This window comes from Rhinopithecus roxellana, chromosome 4 (genome assembly GCF_007565055.1).
Source record: "Rhinopithecus roxellana isolate Shanxi Qingling chromosome 4, ASM756505v1, whole genome shotgun sequence".
NCBI classification, from domain to species: domain Eukaryota; kingdom Metazoa; phylum Chordata; class Mammalia; order Primates; family Cercopithecidae; genus Rhinopithecus; species Rhinopithecus roxellana.
In genome coordinates, this window is record NC_044552.1 from 67,072,653 (window position 1) to 67,090,081 (window position 17,429).

A 17,429-nucleotide genomic window follows, 5' to 3' on the forward strand; every position below is an offset into this window, starting at 1 on the left:
TGGAGTGCACGTGCCTTGTCGGGGGTGTTGTGTGTGAGATGTGTTTGCAGATGTTCCACGCTGTTCACCTCTGAGCATGTGAGGGAATTCTCTGTGGGTTGCTGATTCAGCATACTTCAGCTGTCAAATACTGCAAAGGAAAGGAAGAGATTTTCTTTTCTTTCTTTTTTTTTTTTTTTTTAAAGACAGATTTTTGCTCTTGTTGTCTAGGCTGGAGTGCAATGGTACAGTCTTGGCTCACTGCAACCTCCACCTCCTGGGTTCAAGCGATTCTCCTTCCTCAGCCTTCCGAGTAGCTGGAATTACAGGCGCCTGCCACCACGCCCAGCTAATTTTTTGTATTTTTAGTCGAGACTGGAATTCACCGTGTTGGCCAGGCTGGTCTGGAACTCTTGACCTCAGGAGATCTGCCCACCTCATCCTCCCAAAGTGTTGGGATGACAGGCATGAGCCACTGCTTCCGGGCCTCGATTTTCTTGCCCCAAATCCTAGCCGAGGCTTCTGAGGAATATGATTATGGAAAGTCACCCATTTTTTTTAAAAAATCATGTCTTGTTGTGTTCTATCCTTTTGGATCTGCCCAAGAAAACTGTTCGTGAATCTGCTGTGTTTGTAGAAAAAGAGTATCTATTAGTGGTTCATTAATTTGGGTCATGTTTTTAGTTCTCAGTGAGCTCGTTAAAATAAGACACTGTTCCTTTTTTTTTTTTTTTTTTTTTTTTTTTCCAGAATTAGTTTCATTCTTGTTGCCCAGGCTGGAGTGCAATGGATGGCATGATCTCGGCTCACTGCAACCTCCGCCTCCCTCTGTTGAGGCTATTCTCCTGCCTCAGCCTCCTGAGCAGCTGCAATTACAGGCATGTGCCACCACACCCGGCTAATTTTGTATTTTTAGTAGAAATGGGGTTTTGATGTTTGGTCAGGCTGGTCTTGAACTCCTGACCTCAGGTGATCCACCCGCCTTTGCCTCCCAAAGTGCTGGGATTACAGGCGTGAGCCACTGCGCCCGGCCGACACTGTGCCTTTCTAAAAACTGTAATTCCACTAAAGAAAAAACAGAGAGAGAGAGACAAGCAGTTCAAGTATAGTCTTAGGTTAGAGATAGTAGGAACCTTAGCTGAGTCATCCTTGCTCTGTGGTTTCAAGTGTAAAAATAACCCTAATTATTTTATTTGCTACATTGTGCCCACTTTACAGACATGAAGCTCTGGTTTCTATAAGTATATGCATACAAGCAAAGATCTAGTGAAGGTATAGCTGAGTCCTCCCATCAAGGGCAGCTGGGCATGGTCCCTGCAAGAACTTTTTCTGGCCGTTCGTCCCCTCCTAACCTTGCACCACCCAGGGCTGTGGGTAGGTATTCCTGTCCTAGGTATTCCAGGGGTCACTTGAACCTTAGGCTTCATTTTCTGGCATCCCAGAAGAGTGAGTGACTTGTCATTTCCTTGACTACGTCATGTCAGTTCTGTGCCACTAATTCAGTTTGCAAATGAGTTTCTTCAGCTATTTAAAAAAAAAAAGCATCTGCTCAAATGGGCAGCCATATAGTCTCTCCAATTCAGTTGTGGAGACAGCTGAGGACACCAGATTGATTTTATTTCGGCAAACTGGATATATGAAAATTGAAGATTTTTTTAAATGGGTGATTGTTCACTTTTTGAAAGGTTTCTTTGCCTACAAAAAGATTAACAATAGGATTTCTTCGAATATTTACTTCTTACAGCACACTAAAAATAAGATTTAATTAATGCCTTGAGTTTTTAGAGCATACTTTATGCATAAATGTGGCACGCCTGTAAGAAATATTGAAAGTTTTTTAAAGTTAACATTTAAAATTATTAAAATTTTTCATCTGATGGGTTCAATTCTACTAAAGAACAATCTTGATAGTTTTCACTCTAGTCTTCAAGGGGAAGAATACATCCTACTAAATGATAGTTGAGGCTGGGTGTGGTGGCTCATGCCACCACTTTGACTCATTCCCAGCACTTTGGGAGGCCAAGGCAGGAGGATCAGCTGAGGTCAGGAGTTCGAGACCAGCCTAGTCAATATGGTGAAACACTGTCTCTACTAAAATACAAAAATTAGCTGGGCGTGGTGGTTATGTGCCTGTAGTCCCAGCTACTCAGGAGGCTGAGGCAGGAGAATCGCTTGAACCCGGGAGGGGGAGGTTGTAGTGAGCTGAGATCGTGCCACTGCATTCCAGCCTGGTGACAGAATGAGACTATCTCAAATTAAATTAAATTAAATTTAAAAAATAGTTTGAACATGCCAGATTTTAAAGTGAGAGCAGCACATCATGTGACCTGCCATACATTAATCTTACAGTATTGTTCTTGGAAACTTAAAGTGACACCTTTTCACCTTTAAGCTAGAAGAAGAAGGATCTGAAGCCAGCTCTCATGTAAAATGCATCAGCTCTCAGCATCAACCTGCAGTCTGAAGGCCTCCAAGCAGTCGAGGTGATTGTACTGCCCATGGAATCAGTGTCATGAAGCTGCCTTATACACATGGCCTAAAATGATTACGTGCTGAGCAGGTAGAATTTCCTCTTCCAGGATAGCTATTTAGTATTATTCCATTTCATTGAATGTTGAATGGCCGTTAAGCCCCATGTCTGGGAGTCTAAATCTTACCAAGATGAATTCAGACGTTGGCCCTGGCTGTGGGGAGTCTGCATTCTTACTTTCCTAGCCTATCAACATGGCAGTCTGCTATCAGGTGACAGAGTGGTTGGTGCCTTGAACAACCTGTGTTTGTCCTCTTTCTCTTGCAGCTTCTTGTCCCATCTCCCAACCCCCGCCATAAAGGCCAGTGTGTCAGGGTGTCAAAGTGCAGAATTGTCAGGTCATATGTAGTCAAAAACAATCAGGTGTGGTTCTCTGTGAGCTGTTAGCAGAAATTCCTTGGATTTTTTTTCTTGTACCTTGACAGGAGCATGAGCATTGACTTTCTTTTTGAACACAGGTGTCTTGGTTCCTAGTTATTTGTGGTGATTCTCTGATCCAAGTAGGAATGGCCCAGAGATGGAAGGGAGAGTGTTGGGAGGTGGAGGGGGAAAGAGGCGGCCCATTTAGTTTCTGGGGCTGGGGAGCAGGGTGGAGAAAGGGCATATCCTGATTCCCTAGTGTCTAGTGAGGTGGAGAATGTGTGGTCAGCATGCTCACTGCCACCGGACCTATGAGAAGGTGGTGGTCTCTTTCATCACCTTTTAAATCAATAACAGAGGAGCTCTCAGTCAAGGAAAGGAGGGGGAAGATGAGGATGTGAACAGGGCTCTCCCGGAGACATGACCAAGGGAGGCTGGTGACTGGGCAGCCTTACCTACTGGGAAGGCCTTGCAGAGGAGGCAGCCTTAGGTAGAGAGGTGTGGCTGACTGAGCCCCCTCAAGTTGAGCAGAAAGGGCAGAGCATCCCAGGCGGAGGAAATGGGAAACCCCGGCCTTGCTCCTGTAACTGCAGGTGTCAATGGACATCTCTGCCATCCCCTTGGTCCCCAGGGCTGCCTGAGAATGCGGCTGGCAGAAGGAAGAACGGGTACCCTTCCAGCCTCTCACTCAGTCCCCACAGTTGGCCTCAGGGGCGGTGTTAATCTCCACTTGACAACTAAGGAAAGTCAGAGTAGCTAAGGAACTTGCCCAAGGAGTGCACGCCTAATAAAGAACAAAACCAAAGATGCAAACCCAGTGCATCTGATTCAGATCCCCAGTGCATGCTTCTCCTCTGTGTGCTCACCTGCCTCCCCATGGGCCTGCTGGAGGGGTTCTGCCATGCCCTGAGACCCTATGCTCTGGGACCTCGTGCCTCCCTCTCAGCAGCTCACAACACCGGACTCCCAACACCTATGGAAACTTGCTGCCATAAGTGTCTAAAAACAAAAACAGAAAACACTTATGGAAATGGCTCAATCCATCATGGTCCCAAAGTTCACATAATATTTGGATTATTCGCACCAAATGACGTAATTTTTCAGGATATAATATCTGAGATATTTGAATAAAATGAACAAGGGGCATTGTAGGACCGAGAGTCAGAGCATCACTTGGATTCTCAATCGTATGTTCCTGGGCAAGTGTAGAACCTCTGAGCTTGTTTTCTGGTGTTAAAATGAGAGCCTTGTGCCTGGCAATTCCTAATTCCTGATTTAGTGCTCATAGAATCCCTCTTTCCATGGTGGTAGACTTAAGTTGCTTCTTTGGGGACTCTCAAGGATCATGCGAGTGATGCACATGTGGACAGGACGCAGGAAACACGATATCAGTTAACAGAGGAGCCCTGGGTATCCCCCATCACAGGAATAAACTTCCCTAATAGGAAATGATTGCCTTGATGTTATTGTAATTATTCTTAACACTGGATACTTGAAAAGACATGACTTCATATTGTTCTAATCTAATGGAACATAGCTCCACACATTTTAAGTAGATTTTTAACTACAGAACAATAAAACATTTAGCAAATTATGTTCAAACGTGTCTGCACACACTGATACTTTCAGCTTGGTGCCAGCCGTTCTGTTCCCATATGGGCTGACCAAATGGATCAGCTGGATGAGGCAGCTTGGGTTCTGGCATCCATGAGCAACTCTGGCACCTTCCCTTCCACATGGCAGGGCAGGCTGGCTGAGGCTTGGAGCTGAACGTGGTTGGGAGAGGCCCTCATTCAAACCGAGTTTCCTTGGTACTGCTCCATCTTGTTTTTAGCCCACTGGTTATTAATCCCGTGTCACTAGTGCTGGGACAAATCGCTCATGTTGAAATTCTGTCTTCTGGCTTCTTAATCACATGCCTTCATCTTTTGTGGAGCACAAAGGGAGAGGAGGACGTCAGGATGCCAGTTGCCAGCTTTGCTGATTACTGGCAGCTCTCATAAGAGCTTCACCGGGGGAAATTGGAGATTAATTTTAAAAGGGTCGAGCCTCTCTATAGATGGTATCTCCATATTGTCCTCCTAGCCTTCTCTTTCTCAGCTGTAATTTATAGATGATTCTTCAGGCTGTATGCAGTTTACAGCCTGCTAATAGGTCATTTGGAAATCAGCTAAGAGGGGCAAATGATAACTAGATCACAGGAGCCTCTACATTGTAACTGAAGTTGGCTGGGCTCAGTGGCTCACACCTGTAATCCCAGCACTTTGGGAGGCCGAGGCCAGCGGATCACCTGAGGTCAGGAGTTCCACACCTGCCTGGCCAACATGGTGAAACCCTGTCTCTACTAACAATACAAAAATTACCCAGGCATGGTGGCATGCACCTGTAATTGCAGCTACTTGGGAGGCTGAGGCAGGAGAATTGCTTGAACCTGGGAGGCAGAGGTTGTAGTGAGCCGAGATTGTGCCACTGCACTCCAGCCTGGGTGACAAAAGACTCTGTCTCCCCATAAAAAAAAAAAAAAATTAGCAGTGTGTGGTGGTGCACTATTATAGTCCCAGCTGCTCAAGAGGCTGAGGTGGGAGGATCACTTGAGCCCAGGAGTTCCAGGGTGCAGTGAGCTGTGATTGCACCACTCTGCTGCATCCTGAGTGACAGAGCAAGACCCTGACTCTAAAAAATAAAAACTGAAGGTAACTCAATGTCTCTTTCTTCATGCAGTTGGCCCTTTGTGGTTGTTTCTCTGAGGAGCCACTCTGCCAGGTCCTTTCCCTCTGGCCCTCTTCTGTGACCTCATAAAATTGACCTGGAAGCCTGGTCACCGTCCCTTAGTTGGATTTCTGTAGGTGAGAGGGGATGTCACTGTTTTCGAAGCAGCTGGGCCTCCCTGCAATGCTGAGCACTGCTGGGCCCTCATCAAGACACAGTCTCAACTGGGCATGGGGCTCACGCCTGTAATACCAGCACTCTGGGGGGCCAAGGCGAGCAGATCACCTGAGGTCAGGAGTTCAAGACCAGCCTGGCCAACATGGTGAAACCTCATGTCTTCTAAAAATACAAAAATTAGCCGGGCGTGGTGGTGCACATCTGTAATCCCAGCTACTTGGGAGGCTGAGGCACAAGAATCACTCAAACCCAGGAGGTGGAGGTTGCAGTGAGGTGAGATCACGCCGCTGCACTCCTGCCTGGGTGACAGAGTGAGACTCCATCTCAAAAAAAAGAAACAGTCTTGTGGGCTGCAGTGTAGGGTGACTGCCCAGATGTCTGGTTGTTGAGGTATGTAGGGGAAGTAGCCTTTGAAAGAAAAGGCATATAATTTTGGGGTCAGGTGTACTTAGCTTGAAATCCAGTCTCTGTCACTTTCTAGGTGTGTCATCTTGGCTAAGTTATTTAACTCCTTTGAACCTCAGTTTTTTCATTTGCAGTGTGAGTTTAATGAATACATCTAGGTTGGTGCAAAAGTAATCGCGGTTTTGCCATTACTCCCCCACTTTTTTTTTTGAGACGGAGTCTTGCTCTATCGCCCAGGCTGGAGCATAGTGGCACCATTTCGGCTCACTGCGACCTCTGCCTCCTGGGTTCAAGCGATTCTTCTGCCTCAGCCTCCCGAGTAGTGGCATTACAGGCGTGCACCATCATGCCCGGCTAATTTTTGTATTTTTAGTAGAGGCGGGGGTTCACCATGTTGGCCAGGCTGGTCTCAAACTCCTTACCTCATGATCTGTCCACTTCAGCCTCCCAAAGTGCTGAGATTACAGGCCTAAGCCACAGTGCCCAGCCGCCATTACTTTAAATGGCAAAAACCGCAATTACATTTGCACCAACCTAATACTTTTCAGGTCTGTTTGGCTGGATTAAACAAGCGATGTAAGTTACCTGACACCAGGGGTCTCCCAGCCAGTGACATCTGTTTGAGCAGCACCTTCATTTCCATTTGCCTTCATTGTCATCCATTTTATGAAAGAATCACTGTACTATGCATTTAGAAACCAAGGACAGTTATAGCAAATGCATCGTTTATGGCAATTTGTGCTGCAGAAAACTGGTTCTAAAATGTTTCATTTTCCTCCGGGTATTCTGCCTCGACACTACCACTTCTCAAATTTATTTCAAAGACGTTTTATCCTTTGCACCATATTCCCTTTGAAAAGTAGGGATTTGACCCTCCTACTGTTTATTTACTATGAAATTAGAGCTAGTATTATGGGAGCTCAGTGCACACTGGTAACTGCTTACAAAAGGTGATCCCTGACTCTGTGAGAATGCACTTCTTCACAAGAACTATAGCTGTGTATGGAGTTTGAAGTAAGCCCACCTGTTTGTCATGTCCCCTCAGCATGGATCTCTGATCCAGATACTTCACAGATCTCTGGAGTAGCTGAATGAGTGTGTGTGAGAGACTAGGCTTTATTTACTTATTTATTTGTAGAGATAGGCTCCCTCTATGTTGCCAGGTTGGTCTTGGACTCTTGGCCTCAAGCAGTCCTTCTGTTTCGGCTTCCCAAAGTGCTGGGATTATAGGCATGAGCCACTTGAGTAGGCTTTGAATGCAGCAGCTCATGCTGGGTTTGACACCTAAAAATGGAGCTGCATAGCATATATAGTGGGTGTCTGCTTAGTGGCTCAGCATACGCCAAAACACCATGCACAATGGAGAAAGCAGGAACTGGGGATCGAAAGCTAATAGGCTCAGAATTCTAGCTCTGCTGTTTGCCATGAGACACTGGGCAAAGCACATCTCTGACGCTCAGTTTCTTTCTTTGTGGAGATAGTTATATCTATTTTGCAAGTCCTGATTATGCAGAGACATTAATCACATATCACACAGGATCCAGTCGTCATGTTCTGTTATATCCATTTTGCAAGAATTCTTTATAAAGCCCTTAATATATGAGTGCCAATAGTAGTAATAACACTATGCAGAAGAGATGAAGAACATAGGAAATAGTAAATTCATCAGTATTCAGTGTTGGGAGCAAGAGACAGTGTGTGTATGTGTGTGTGTTTTGTTTTGTTTTGCTTTTTAAAAAAAAAACAGTGAGCACCGACCTTGGGCAGGTCGCCTGAGCTCACTCATCTCAGCTGCCTCCCCAAGCAGAAGCTGGCTCCCTTGTTGTAAGGACCAGAGCACAAACATGAGAAGCCTTTGCAAACTAAAGCACTCTCCAAGAGACACTGTCAAGCCCATCATTTCCATGCCTCTGTACTGTTGCTTGCATTTCTACTTTTCAATACCCACCGTCTTCAGCGAGGAATCATTTCACGCGTACTTGTAGCGATGCCATCAGGCACTTACAATACATACTAAATCATCCCAGAGGCCTGGTGTGGTGGCTCATACCTGTAATCCCAGCACTTTGGGAGGCCGAGACGGGCAGATCACTTGAGGTCAGGAGTTCAAGACTAGCCTGGCCAACATGGTGAAACCCCATCTCTACTAAAACTACAAAAAGTAGCCAGGCATGGTGGTGCGTGCCTGTAATCCCAGCTACTCAGGAGGCTGAGGCAGAAAAATCATTTGAACCCAGGGGGCAGAAGTTGCAGTGAGCCGAGATCGCACTACTGCACTCCAGCCTGGGCGTCAAAGTGAGATCCTGTCTCAAAAACAACAACAGCAACAAAATCATCCCAGAAAGCCATGGTCATAAAAATACTTGCCAGAATCCCATAATAAATTTTACTTACATTTTAACTTCATTTGTTGAAACAGAAACATTTATTTATCTTACTTGGCAACAAAGAAACACACATTTAGTCTGTGTTAGTGTATGTGCCTGTGTTTACACGTCATTTTATAGGTCCCCACTCCATAATTTGAGTGAATTTGTATCATTTTCTTTTTGTTCACCATTGTGATCTCTGTGCCTTTACCACATGAATACCAATTTGCTGTGGACAACTGCCCGATCTGGTTACAACCTGGCAAATCTTATCCAGATTTAAGAAAATGACTGTGTAACTTTAGTCTTGTTGCTATTGAGAGTCAAATGACCGAGTTTATCTTCACTGCCTTTTTCTTTCCTAGGTAGCTTTTAAGTCAGCTTGTTTAAGTCAGCTTTTAAGTTTGAAGAATAAACTCATTCGCAAAACACTTAGAATAATCCAAGTAATAGATGATATTTTGGGACCAGTTTTGTGTGGATCGTTCACACATTTCCCTCTATGCCAAAAGCACGGTAGAAAGATGAAAAATATTTCAGCCACCTTTCTTGTCACACATGACAACAGGATGCCTTAAAATATATGATGCTGGGCGCAATGGCTTATACCTGTAATCCCAGAAGTTTGGAAGGCCAAGGTGGGTGGATCACCTGAGGTCAGGAGTTCGAGATCAGCCTGGCCAAAATGGTGAAACCCCGTTTCTATTAAAAATACAAAAAAACTAGACGGGCATGGTGGCGCGTGCCTGTAGTCCCGGCTACTCACGGGGCTGAGTCAAGAGAATCGCTTCAACCCAGGAGGCGGAGGTTGCAGTGAGCTGAGATTGTGCCCCTGCACTCCAGCCTGGGTGACAGAGCAAGGCTCCATCTCAAAAAAAAAGCATTCATTTTAGGGTGAGACTATGTTTAGGTCCCATCTCTGCTACCAGACATGTGTCTTGGTAAAGTTACTTGGCGTAGTTACTTAAACTAGTCCAACTAGTTGAATTATATAACTAGATAGTAGGCTCCTACAGAATGCTTCTATGTCGTTATGCTTATGAATGTATTTTTCAACTTTTATATGATTATTTCTTAATTTAAGAAAGCCAACAGGGACCAAAAAAAAGACACTTTTTTGACCTTAAGACAGCAAAAGATGTGAAAACATGGTGATGTGTATTTTCAGAATTTTGTATCCATCACACATTTAAGATTTTAATGGACTTCAAGATGCTAATAGATATTTTGAAATTTCTCTGGAAATTCACTTGGTTCTCAGCTCCAAGCTGAACAAGGACCACGGGCACCCAGGTGTAGGTATTTTGTAAGCCACAACTTGAGATGGTCGTACCTGGTGATGCTCTGTAAGGAGCTAAGAAGGCAGGACCACACGATCCTATTAAAAGGTAGCACTGGATGGCCTTTTTAGACATGCTCCACTGAAGCCTTTTCGTCTACATGGGAAGGAACCAAGGAACAAGTTTAGGTGACTGTGTTAGTTATTGGCAGATTCATGTGTGGAGCCTGGGTCAGCTGACTTCCAGGACAGGGCTGTCTCCTGAACCATCCCAGCATTTGGAGAGCAATGAACACTGCATGACGTGGTTCTTCCTGCTCTGTTGGAAGAAGGCATGGCATTTTAGAGCACAGAAATTCATCAAACATTGAAACATTTGCTGTTGTATTGACACCATCTTTTCTTTAGGAATGATCTTGGAAAAAAACTAGGAAAAGTTATTCCATGGACCAGTGATGACCAGTTATTGTTCCTTTTGTCAACAGGCAAGATGATGATGAATGAAGTCCTGGCAGCTTCCTGTGTCCCAGGCCTTGTAGAAATAAATGAGACAGACGTGCTTCAAAGTTCTAATGTGCATCACATCGGATCTTGTTTAAGGAAGCGTTAAAAGGAACCCACCGTTACCTATTGAGAAGGCTCTGTGCTGTCAGGCATTGTTTCTGATTGAATCCAGAGGTTGCAAGCATGCCTCCCTGTATTACCTGTTGGAGCAGGTTTAATTTTATAAATTTTAAACACAAACTCTATGAGTTTCTAGTTCATAATTGTTCTTTTTGGGGATCCACTCAGATGAACAGTATTGCATCTGTAAGAGATACCCACTTCCACAGGACCAGATTTGATTGCAATATCAGTGGCAACAGACTCCATCTGTAGCATCATCCAGTACCAGTGATGGGAAGGACAGATGGCAAGGAAACCCTTCAGGCGGGGAGAGAAAAAGTCATATTGTGTTGGACCTACAGATTACTAGAACCATAGCTTTAGTAAACCAAGGCTTTTTTTCTTGAACACAATCTGTGTAGACTGTGTAGTTCTTGATTGGTGGCTTTAATCCATTGTCATTAGGTATCTCCTTGAACATTCTCAAACACTGAAAATCTTAAGCTTTCATTAAAAAAAAAAAAGTAAATGCAGCTTTCAGAAAATCCAGGATTCAGTACAGTCTTCCGAGTGTTTGACTTCAGCCTCCCTGTCCTGTAATTACCAACAGCAGGTACCCGGGTGGTAGACAAGAAGCCTTGCAGGATAGATAAGGAAATGAGGATGAACAAACATATCACATGGTATCATAAACATACTTTATAAGTACATTTCTTATTAGCTTCTTATTCGGGCAGAGATTATAAAAGTTTGCTGCAAGTATCCAGACCAGGATTTGTGTTTTGGAAATATCAGTGTTCACTATACCTGCAGGGAAGAAAAAAATATAAAAACTCAAATATGAATACTGTTTACACCCAAAAGAACATTTTTATCATTCTTTTCTTTGTTTTTGGCTCTGTCAAAAATTAAAGTGCTTGGAATGCTGTAGTCTGTGGTCTCTTGAAATTTAATCAATGAGAACCTAGCATTTTCACAGTATGCTGTCACTTTGGACATTCATAATAAAAATTGAAACTAATTTTGGTTGTTAGTCATTTATTTTGCTGTGTAGCTTAGTGCATCTTTTGTGGTCTGTCTGTGCCTAGTAACTGAGCAGTTTGTATGTATAAAGATGTAGAGATACATTCATAGTTGAAGCCTTTCACTGTTGTTTTCTATATTTGAATAACCACTCTCTTTATTTATTGAAAGGCCAAGAGATTTTTGAATGCCAAGGCCTTTTTGAATATGCATTCTATAACATGGATTAAAATCAATTCCTGAGGATTATACCTAAGCTTTCTTGAGTTTCTCCTTACAGCAGATTTTCTATTAAATTGATTATAATTATATTTTCTTTTACAAGTAGTAAGTAGAAAACTAGAGAAGGCTATAGGTAATATAGTGGCAATTATAGGCTTTTCAATAGGGTCTTTATTTGTTTGATTCTCTGCCCGGTAGTGTTGGAATATTGTTTTATGTATTCCATCATATTGCAGTAAGAAATAAAACAGCTCCAAAGAAACACAGACATGTGAGCCTATGTAGAAACTTAGATCTTGCTTGGCACCTGTACCAAATTTGATATGGCAATGAGAAAAGATCCCTTTCCTTCTATTCTTTTGTAACTAAACTTGCAATTGGCAAACATCCATCTAGCTCCCACTTCCCACCCCGTCAAGCCCCCACCTCCCACAAAGGAACAGTATGGATTTGTGACTAACCTCACCATTCTTGTGCACATATGAGCAAATGATTTGGGAAATTAAATGGGGAAAAAAATAGAAGTTTCTGAGGTTCTTTTCGGTGGATAGGGTGAGAGGAGAAACAGAACAGCAAATGAAGTTAAAAGAGGATCATTCCTTCAGCACTGGGTGCATATGCAGTCAGCACTTAGCTGGAGGTGCTTTTCCAATGACCAGGTGCACACGAAGGCCCATCTGTTGGAAGAGTATAATCTTTTTAAAATCCCAAGGCAGCATAATAGGGGCAGAGGTTGATGCTTTTGTTCCCTGGATGAATTCCCTTTTCAGAAGCTCCCGCTCCCCTCGACCTGAGCATCTGGACAGGCTCTCTGTGTGAATCGGCATGAATATTGAACAGTCCGCACTCCATCCCTGCTTCAGTCCATTGCAAAGGAAAGCTTTCAAAAGTCACGGTTCTCCAGGGACTCAAAGCATTTCGAGCTGGTTTTTAAAACAGTATTAAGTGACTTTGACAAACTGAAGCTATTTGGTATTTGAACAATTAGAAAGAATCCCCCATGGGGGTTGTTTGGCTTTGTAAGTAAATGCTGGCCTCTCACTTGAATTCTAATACAGAGATCTCATTCAAATGAGATGGGTGGTCTTAGGCAATTTCTTTGTGGTTAATAAATTCCTCATAGAGGGGGGAAAAAACTATTTCAGAATGGCCTCCACAAAGGAATTACCCATAGATGATTACTTTTATCCAGAGTAATTTGTGTTTTAAATGATTTTAAAGTATAAGCAGTTAAGAAAGTCATGAAGTTTGATGCTTTAGAAGAATGCCTCCTTTCATTCATTATTAATGATTTCCCCAAATCCACTATTTCTGCATCTATGTATGAAAATTGAAGAACATTCCAGACATTGGTGGTGGCATCAAATCCAATCATTTTTATAACTGGGCTTCCTCTTGGAGGACTCTTTAAAGGTTACAGAGAGAGGCAGCTTGGCGCAGTGTGTAGACTGGCGCAGTGTGTAGACTGGCTCATAGTTACAGTTTTATAGATGTTTTCTGTACCTTTTAGTATCTGTGAAAAATACTATATTTACTCCTTTTATTTCTTCTGAGGCACACATCTCTTTCAAAAACTTTTTTTTTTTTTTTTTTTGAGACGGAGTCTCGCTCTGTCACCCAGGCTGGAGTGCAGTGGCCAGATCTCAGCTCACTGCAAGCTCCGCCTCCCGGGTTCACGCCATTCTCCTGCCTCAGCCTCCCGAGTAGCTGGGATTACAGGCACCGCCACCTCGCCCGGCTAGGTTTTTGTATTTTTAGAAGAGACGGGGTTTCACCGTGTTAGCCAGGATGGTCTCGATCTCCTGACCTCGTGATCCGCCCGTCTCGGCCTCCCAAAGTGCTGGGATTACAGGCTTGAGCCACCGCGCCCGGCCTCAAAAACTTTTTTTAATATCATAGAAATATATTCTATCTGTGAGCTATAAGGAAATAAAATGATGCTCATTTTCATCCATTCTCATATTATTACAAAACTAAATCATTTCTCAATCCTATAAGATACAAATCAACTGCCTATTATTGTAGATGACTTAGGAAAGAAGATTGTAAACTAGAAAAAATATACATGCATTTTTAGTCCAGACTTTTAAAACTACAAGTTCGAGCACTGTATTCAGATATATTTTCTAAAAAGATATCATTCATAAAATTAATGCAAATTTTAAAATCCACTAAAGGATCCATAGTGCTAGAAATAAATGTGGCTTTCAGATGGCCGTGACTCTCAGCTTGCACAGCTGGGAAAAAGCCCGAATATGCCTCTTTTTAATTTTGTCTGCTTGATCATGGGATGGGAAGAATATTACTGAGTGGAAGCAATTGCTATTGCAAAGATGTTTTGCAAAACTTTATGAAGACTGTGGCAAATGTTATCTTGTATCTCAAGGGACCTTGTGTGGTGAGTTGCACTGATATTTAGAAGTTCGCACACAGTGTCACACAGGCCAAGAGCCACAGCAGTCAGAAATGCAAGGGGGACCTCCCTGCTTCTTACAGCATCATTCCCACCCTTTCATTACAACAGAAAAGGAAAAAGCTAACGAGGAAAAGGAAGTAACTTTTGCCAGAAATGTCCATGCAATTGCGGGCTTGCTTTTCCCTGTGTAATGTGAGTGCAGAAATGTCCATGCACTAGAGGGTTTTCTTTTTTTGTTTTTTGTTTTTTTACCTTTAGATGGAGTCTCACTCTGTGGCCCAGGCTGGAGTGCAATGGCGTGATCTCGGCTCACTGCAACCTCCACCTCCCAGGTTCAAGCAATTCTCCTGCCTCAGCCTCCCAAGTAGCTGGGATTACAGGCACCTGCCACCATGCCTGGCTAATTTTTGTATTTTTAGTAGAGATGGAGTTTCACCATGTTGGCCAGGCTGGTCTTGAACTCCTGACCGCAGGTGGTCCACCCGCCTTGGTCTCCCAAAGTGCTGGGATTACAGACATGAACCACCGCACTCAGCCCAAGGGCTTTCTTTATCCTGTGTGATGTGAGTGCACTCACAAGTACACATAGCATGGGACTGAAGGCCATAAGCAGAGTGACTAGAATCCTCTTAGGCCACAAAAAAGCAAAACTCTCAAAGGTGAGGCCTGGCTGGGGACTGCCAGGAGAGCGCAGGGACCAAGAGGCCAGCTCTGGGTTCTGGAACAAGATCTGGGGCTCCAGTGCCCCAGAAAGGGATTCCCAGGTTCTCACCTCATGTACGGCAGGTGTGGCCACAACCGAAGCCCCACCTTCTTCACACTGACTCCAGGTCCTGTGCTTGTTTTTTTTATTAGAATCTTGCAAATTTGTCTCCAAATACCAATATTCCTTCATTCATCCAACACGTATGTATCTAGTGCTTACTAAATACACAGTGCGGTGCTTGAGATCAGAAATGGAACAATGCATTAAAAGTATGCTTGAGCATGTCAGTAGAACGTGCATGTTCAATGGGAATACGGGTGTGTATTGCAGCTTAAGCACAAGATGAATGCAAAGGAAGCTCACAGAGGCAGATGCAAATCAGTAGTTTCCCTAAAAATGACTTGTTCTTTATTAGCTCAACTTGCCACTATCGTAAAAAAGAAAACAGTTCTTACTGTTTAGTCTTCTGCTGTTTCCTAGCCAGTAACACATTTATAGTTTTATTTGGATTGGAGAACCAAGAGATTATATTGACTTATACTAGTGAACGCCTCTTTTCTAAACCCTGAAACTCTAGCAAGGATATAGGTCCCACCATCCATGAATGCTGCCGTTGAATTCAACATGAGAAGTGACCCGTTTCACCTGTAAACGGGGTGGGGGAACTCAAAATACTTTCAAACACAAGGACTTTGGCTTTGCAACGTTTGGAAAATTACAGACAGAACACAAGAAACTATATCAAACCAAAATAATTCAGAGTTTCTCAAGAGATCTCTCTTATTTAAAAAAAAAATGTATTTCATGGAATAAGGAGAGACTATGGCAAGAGAGTGGGATAGAAAGAAAGTTATTCTTTTCTGAACTTGGTTTGATTTTCCTGGGGCCATCTTAGCAGTACACAGAAATAAGGTTAGTTTTCCCAGATCCCCATCACAATGAACAGTTGCATAGAAGTAGGGTTGATTGAATGTTTTCAGTCTAGTTGTATCTGACTTAGAAAGATGTTATCATTAAATACAAAAGGAGAAACTAAAGCCAATAGATAATCGGAGAATTGTGGATTTAATTCAGCATTAGCTGCTGTCTTTTTCTCAGGCAAAAGGATACATCAGATCTAAGTACAGGAATTTAACTAAATGGAATGTAAGACTTATGATATGTAGGTTTCCTTTGGAAATCCAGACATCTCTGTCCAGATGTGAAGACTGTAGAGAATACATGTTGTTTAAAGCAGATTATTAACTTGAATAAGTACAAGCATGACCACCCCCAAATCATTTGCTAATCATTGTTTCTTTGATTTCAGCCAAGACACAAGCAATAATGTTCCTTCCATTCAACTAAAATCCTACTTACATTCCAAGTAAACGTAATAATTCCTCAGTATGCTCAACCAGACCATCAAAACCTTCCAGCTGAGGATCCCCAAGATATTACAGCAACAGACTATTTTCTAGCATAGTTGGGGCTTAAGGTTTTTCCAATGGATCTCCAGTTTTTCAGGAATTTGAATACATTTTTTAAATGCACTAACATAAATGCTCTACTGGATATAATCCTAACAGTCTTTGCTGTTGCAAAGGCCACCAGGACCTTGAGGTGCTCCGGGTCTGGGTTAATGCCCATGGGGTTCACCATGCTGGACTGGGGGGCCGCAGCAGCACCAGGCACAAAGCTCAGTTCATAAAGCACCAGCTTCTAACATAAATGGACATTAATGACAGTCACTCTCCTCCCAAGGACACAGCAAAAAGGAAACCCACTTAATAGAACAGATGTGGTTAGTGTATTTTAGCTCATCCCTTAAACAGTCACTAAACACCAGCATCCCATTGGATTTGTCTGTGCTTACATCAAGGAAGTTTCTTCTCTTACCAAATTCCTTCCATCACCCTTAAAGAAAGCACATTCCTTCACTCAGGTGTGTCTCCTCAGCTCCTCTTAGCTCAGTCTTCGGTTTGCTTCTTTTTTATTCCTTGCCCTTGGTTTCCACTTGGATTATTTGGTAAATGTGTGTTGCTGAAGATGCTTGCCATGGCTTCCAGGGTTGGTCCCAAACGTGTCTGCATATTAGAATCACCTGGGAAGCTTCAACAATCCTGAATCCTGTGTCCCTTCCGCAAAGATTATGACTGCTAGAGTGTGCCCTGGGCATTGGGAGTTTTAGAGGCTCTCCAGGTGGATTCTAATATGCAGACAAGTTTGGGAATCCCTGGGCTACAGGGAAGAAAGGAAAGGTTTCGAAGTCCTGGGCCTCCTGTGGGTTGTGTGATTTGGAGCAAGTCATCTAACCCCGCCCAGCCTTGGTTTCTCTGTGTGATCAAGACAGTTGTGCCGGCAGTTTTCCCATCTGCATAATGAAAACCATGTTTACATGAGGTGATTAGTAATACCACATGTAATGGGTTTGGCACAGGCTGGGCACTCGGGAAATGATAGCCATCATGCATCCCTAAGGTAAAATAAAGGCAAGGAAACACTGCGGATGATTAAGTGAGGTCAGTTTAATGGAAACGAAAACAAGTAGGTGACAGCCAGGCTCACTGTCACATGGGATGTGGTTTCTTTCCCTGAGACAATTGAATTGTTCATCTATTTCTAGCTTGCTGGAAAGAATGTTACCACCTTATACTCAGAGATAAGGC

The 17,429-nt window shown here is 43.3% G+C and overlaps 1 protein-coding gene across 2 annotated transcripts in view; it reads left to right on the top strand.

The window, feature by feature from the left end:
* Positions 1-17,429, top strand: part of SCAF8 (SR-related CTD associated factor 8) — a 230,669-nt gene that overhangs the window by 164,892 nt on the left and 48,348 nt on the right. The window contains exon 21 of one of the 2 annotated variants that reach the window (XM_030928253.1): positions 10,294-11,435. The exons of the other annotated variant lie outside the window; for it this stretch is intronic. The gene's annotated coding sequence lies outside the window, so the exon portion shown is untranslated. Of the gene's footprint in view, positions 1-10,293; positions 11,436-17,429 lie in introns of those variants that run through there. 2 annotated transcript variants of the gene reach the window in all.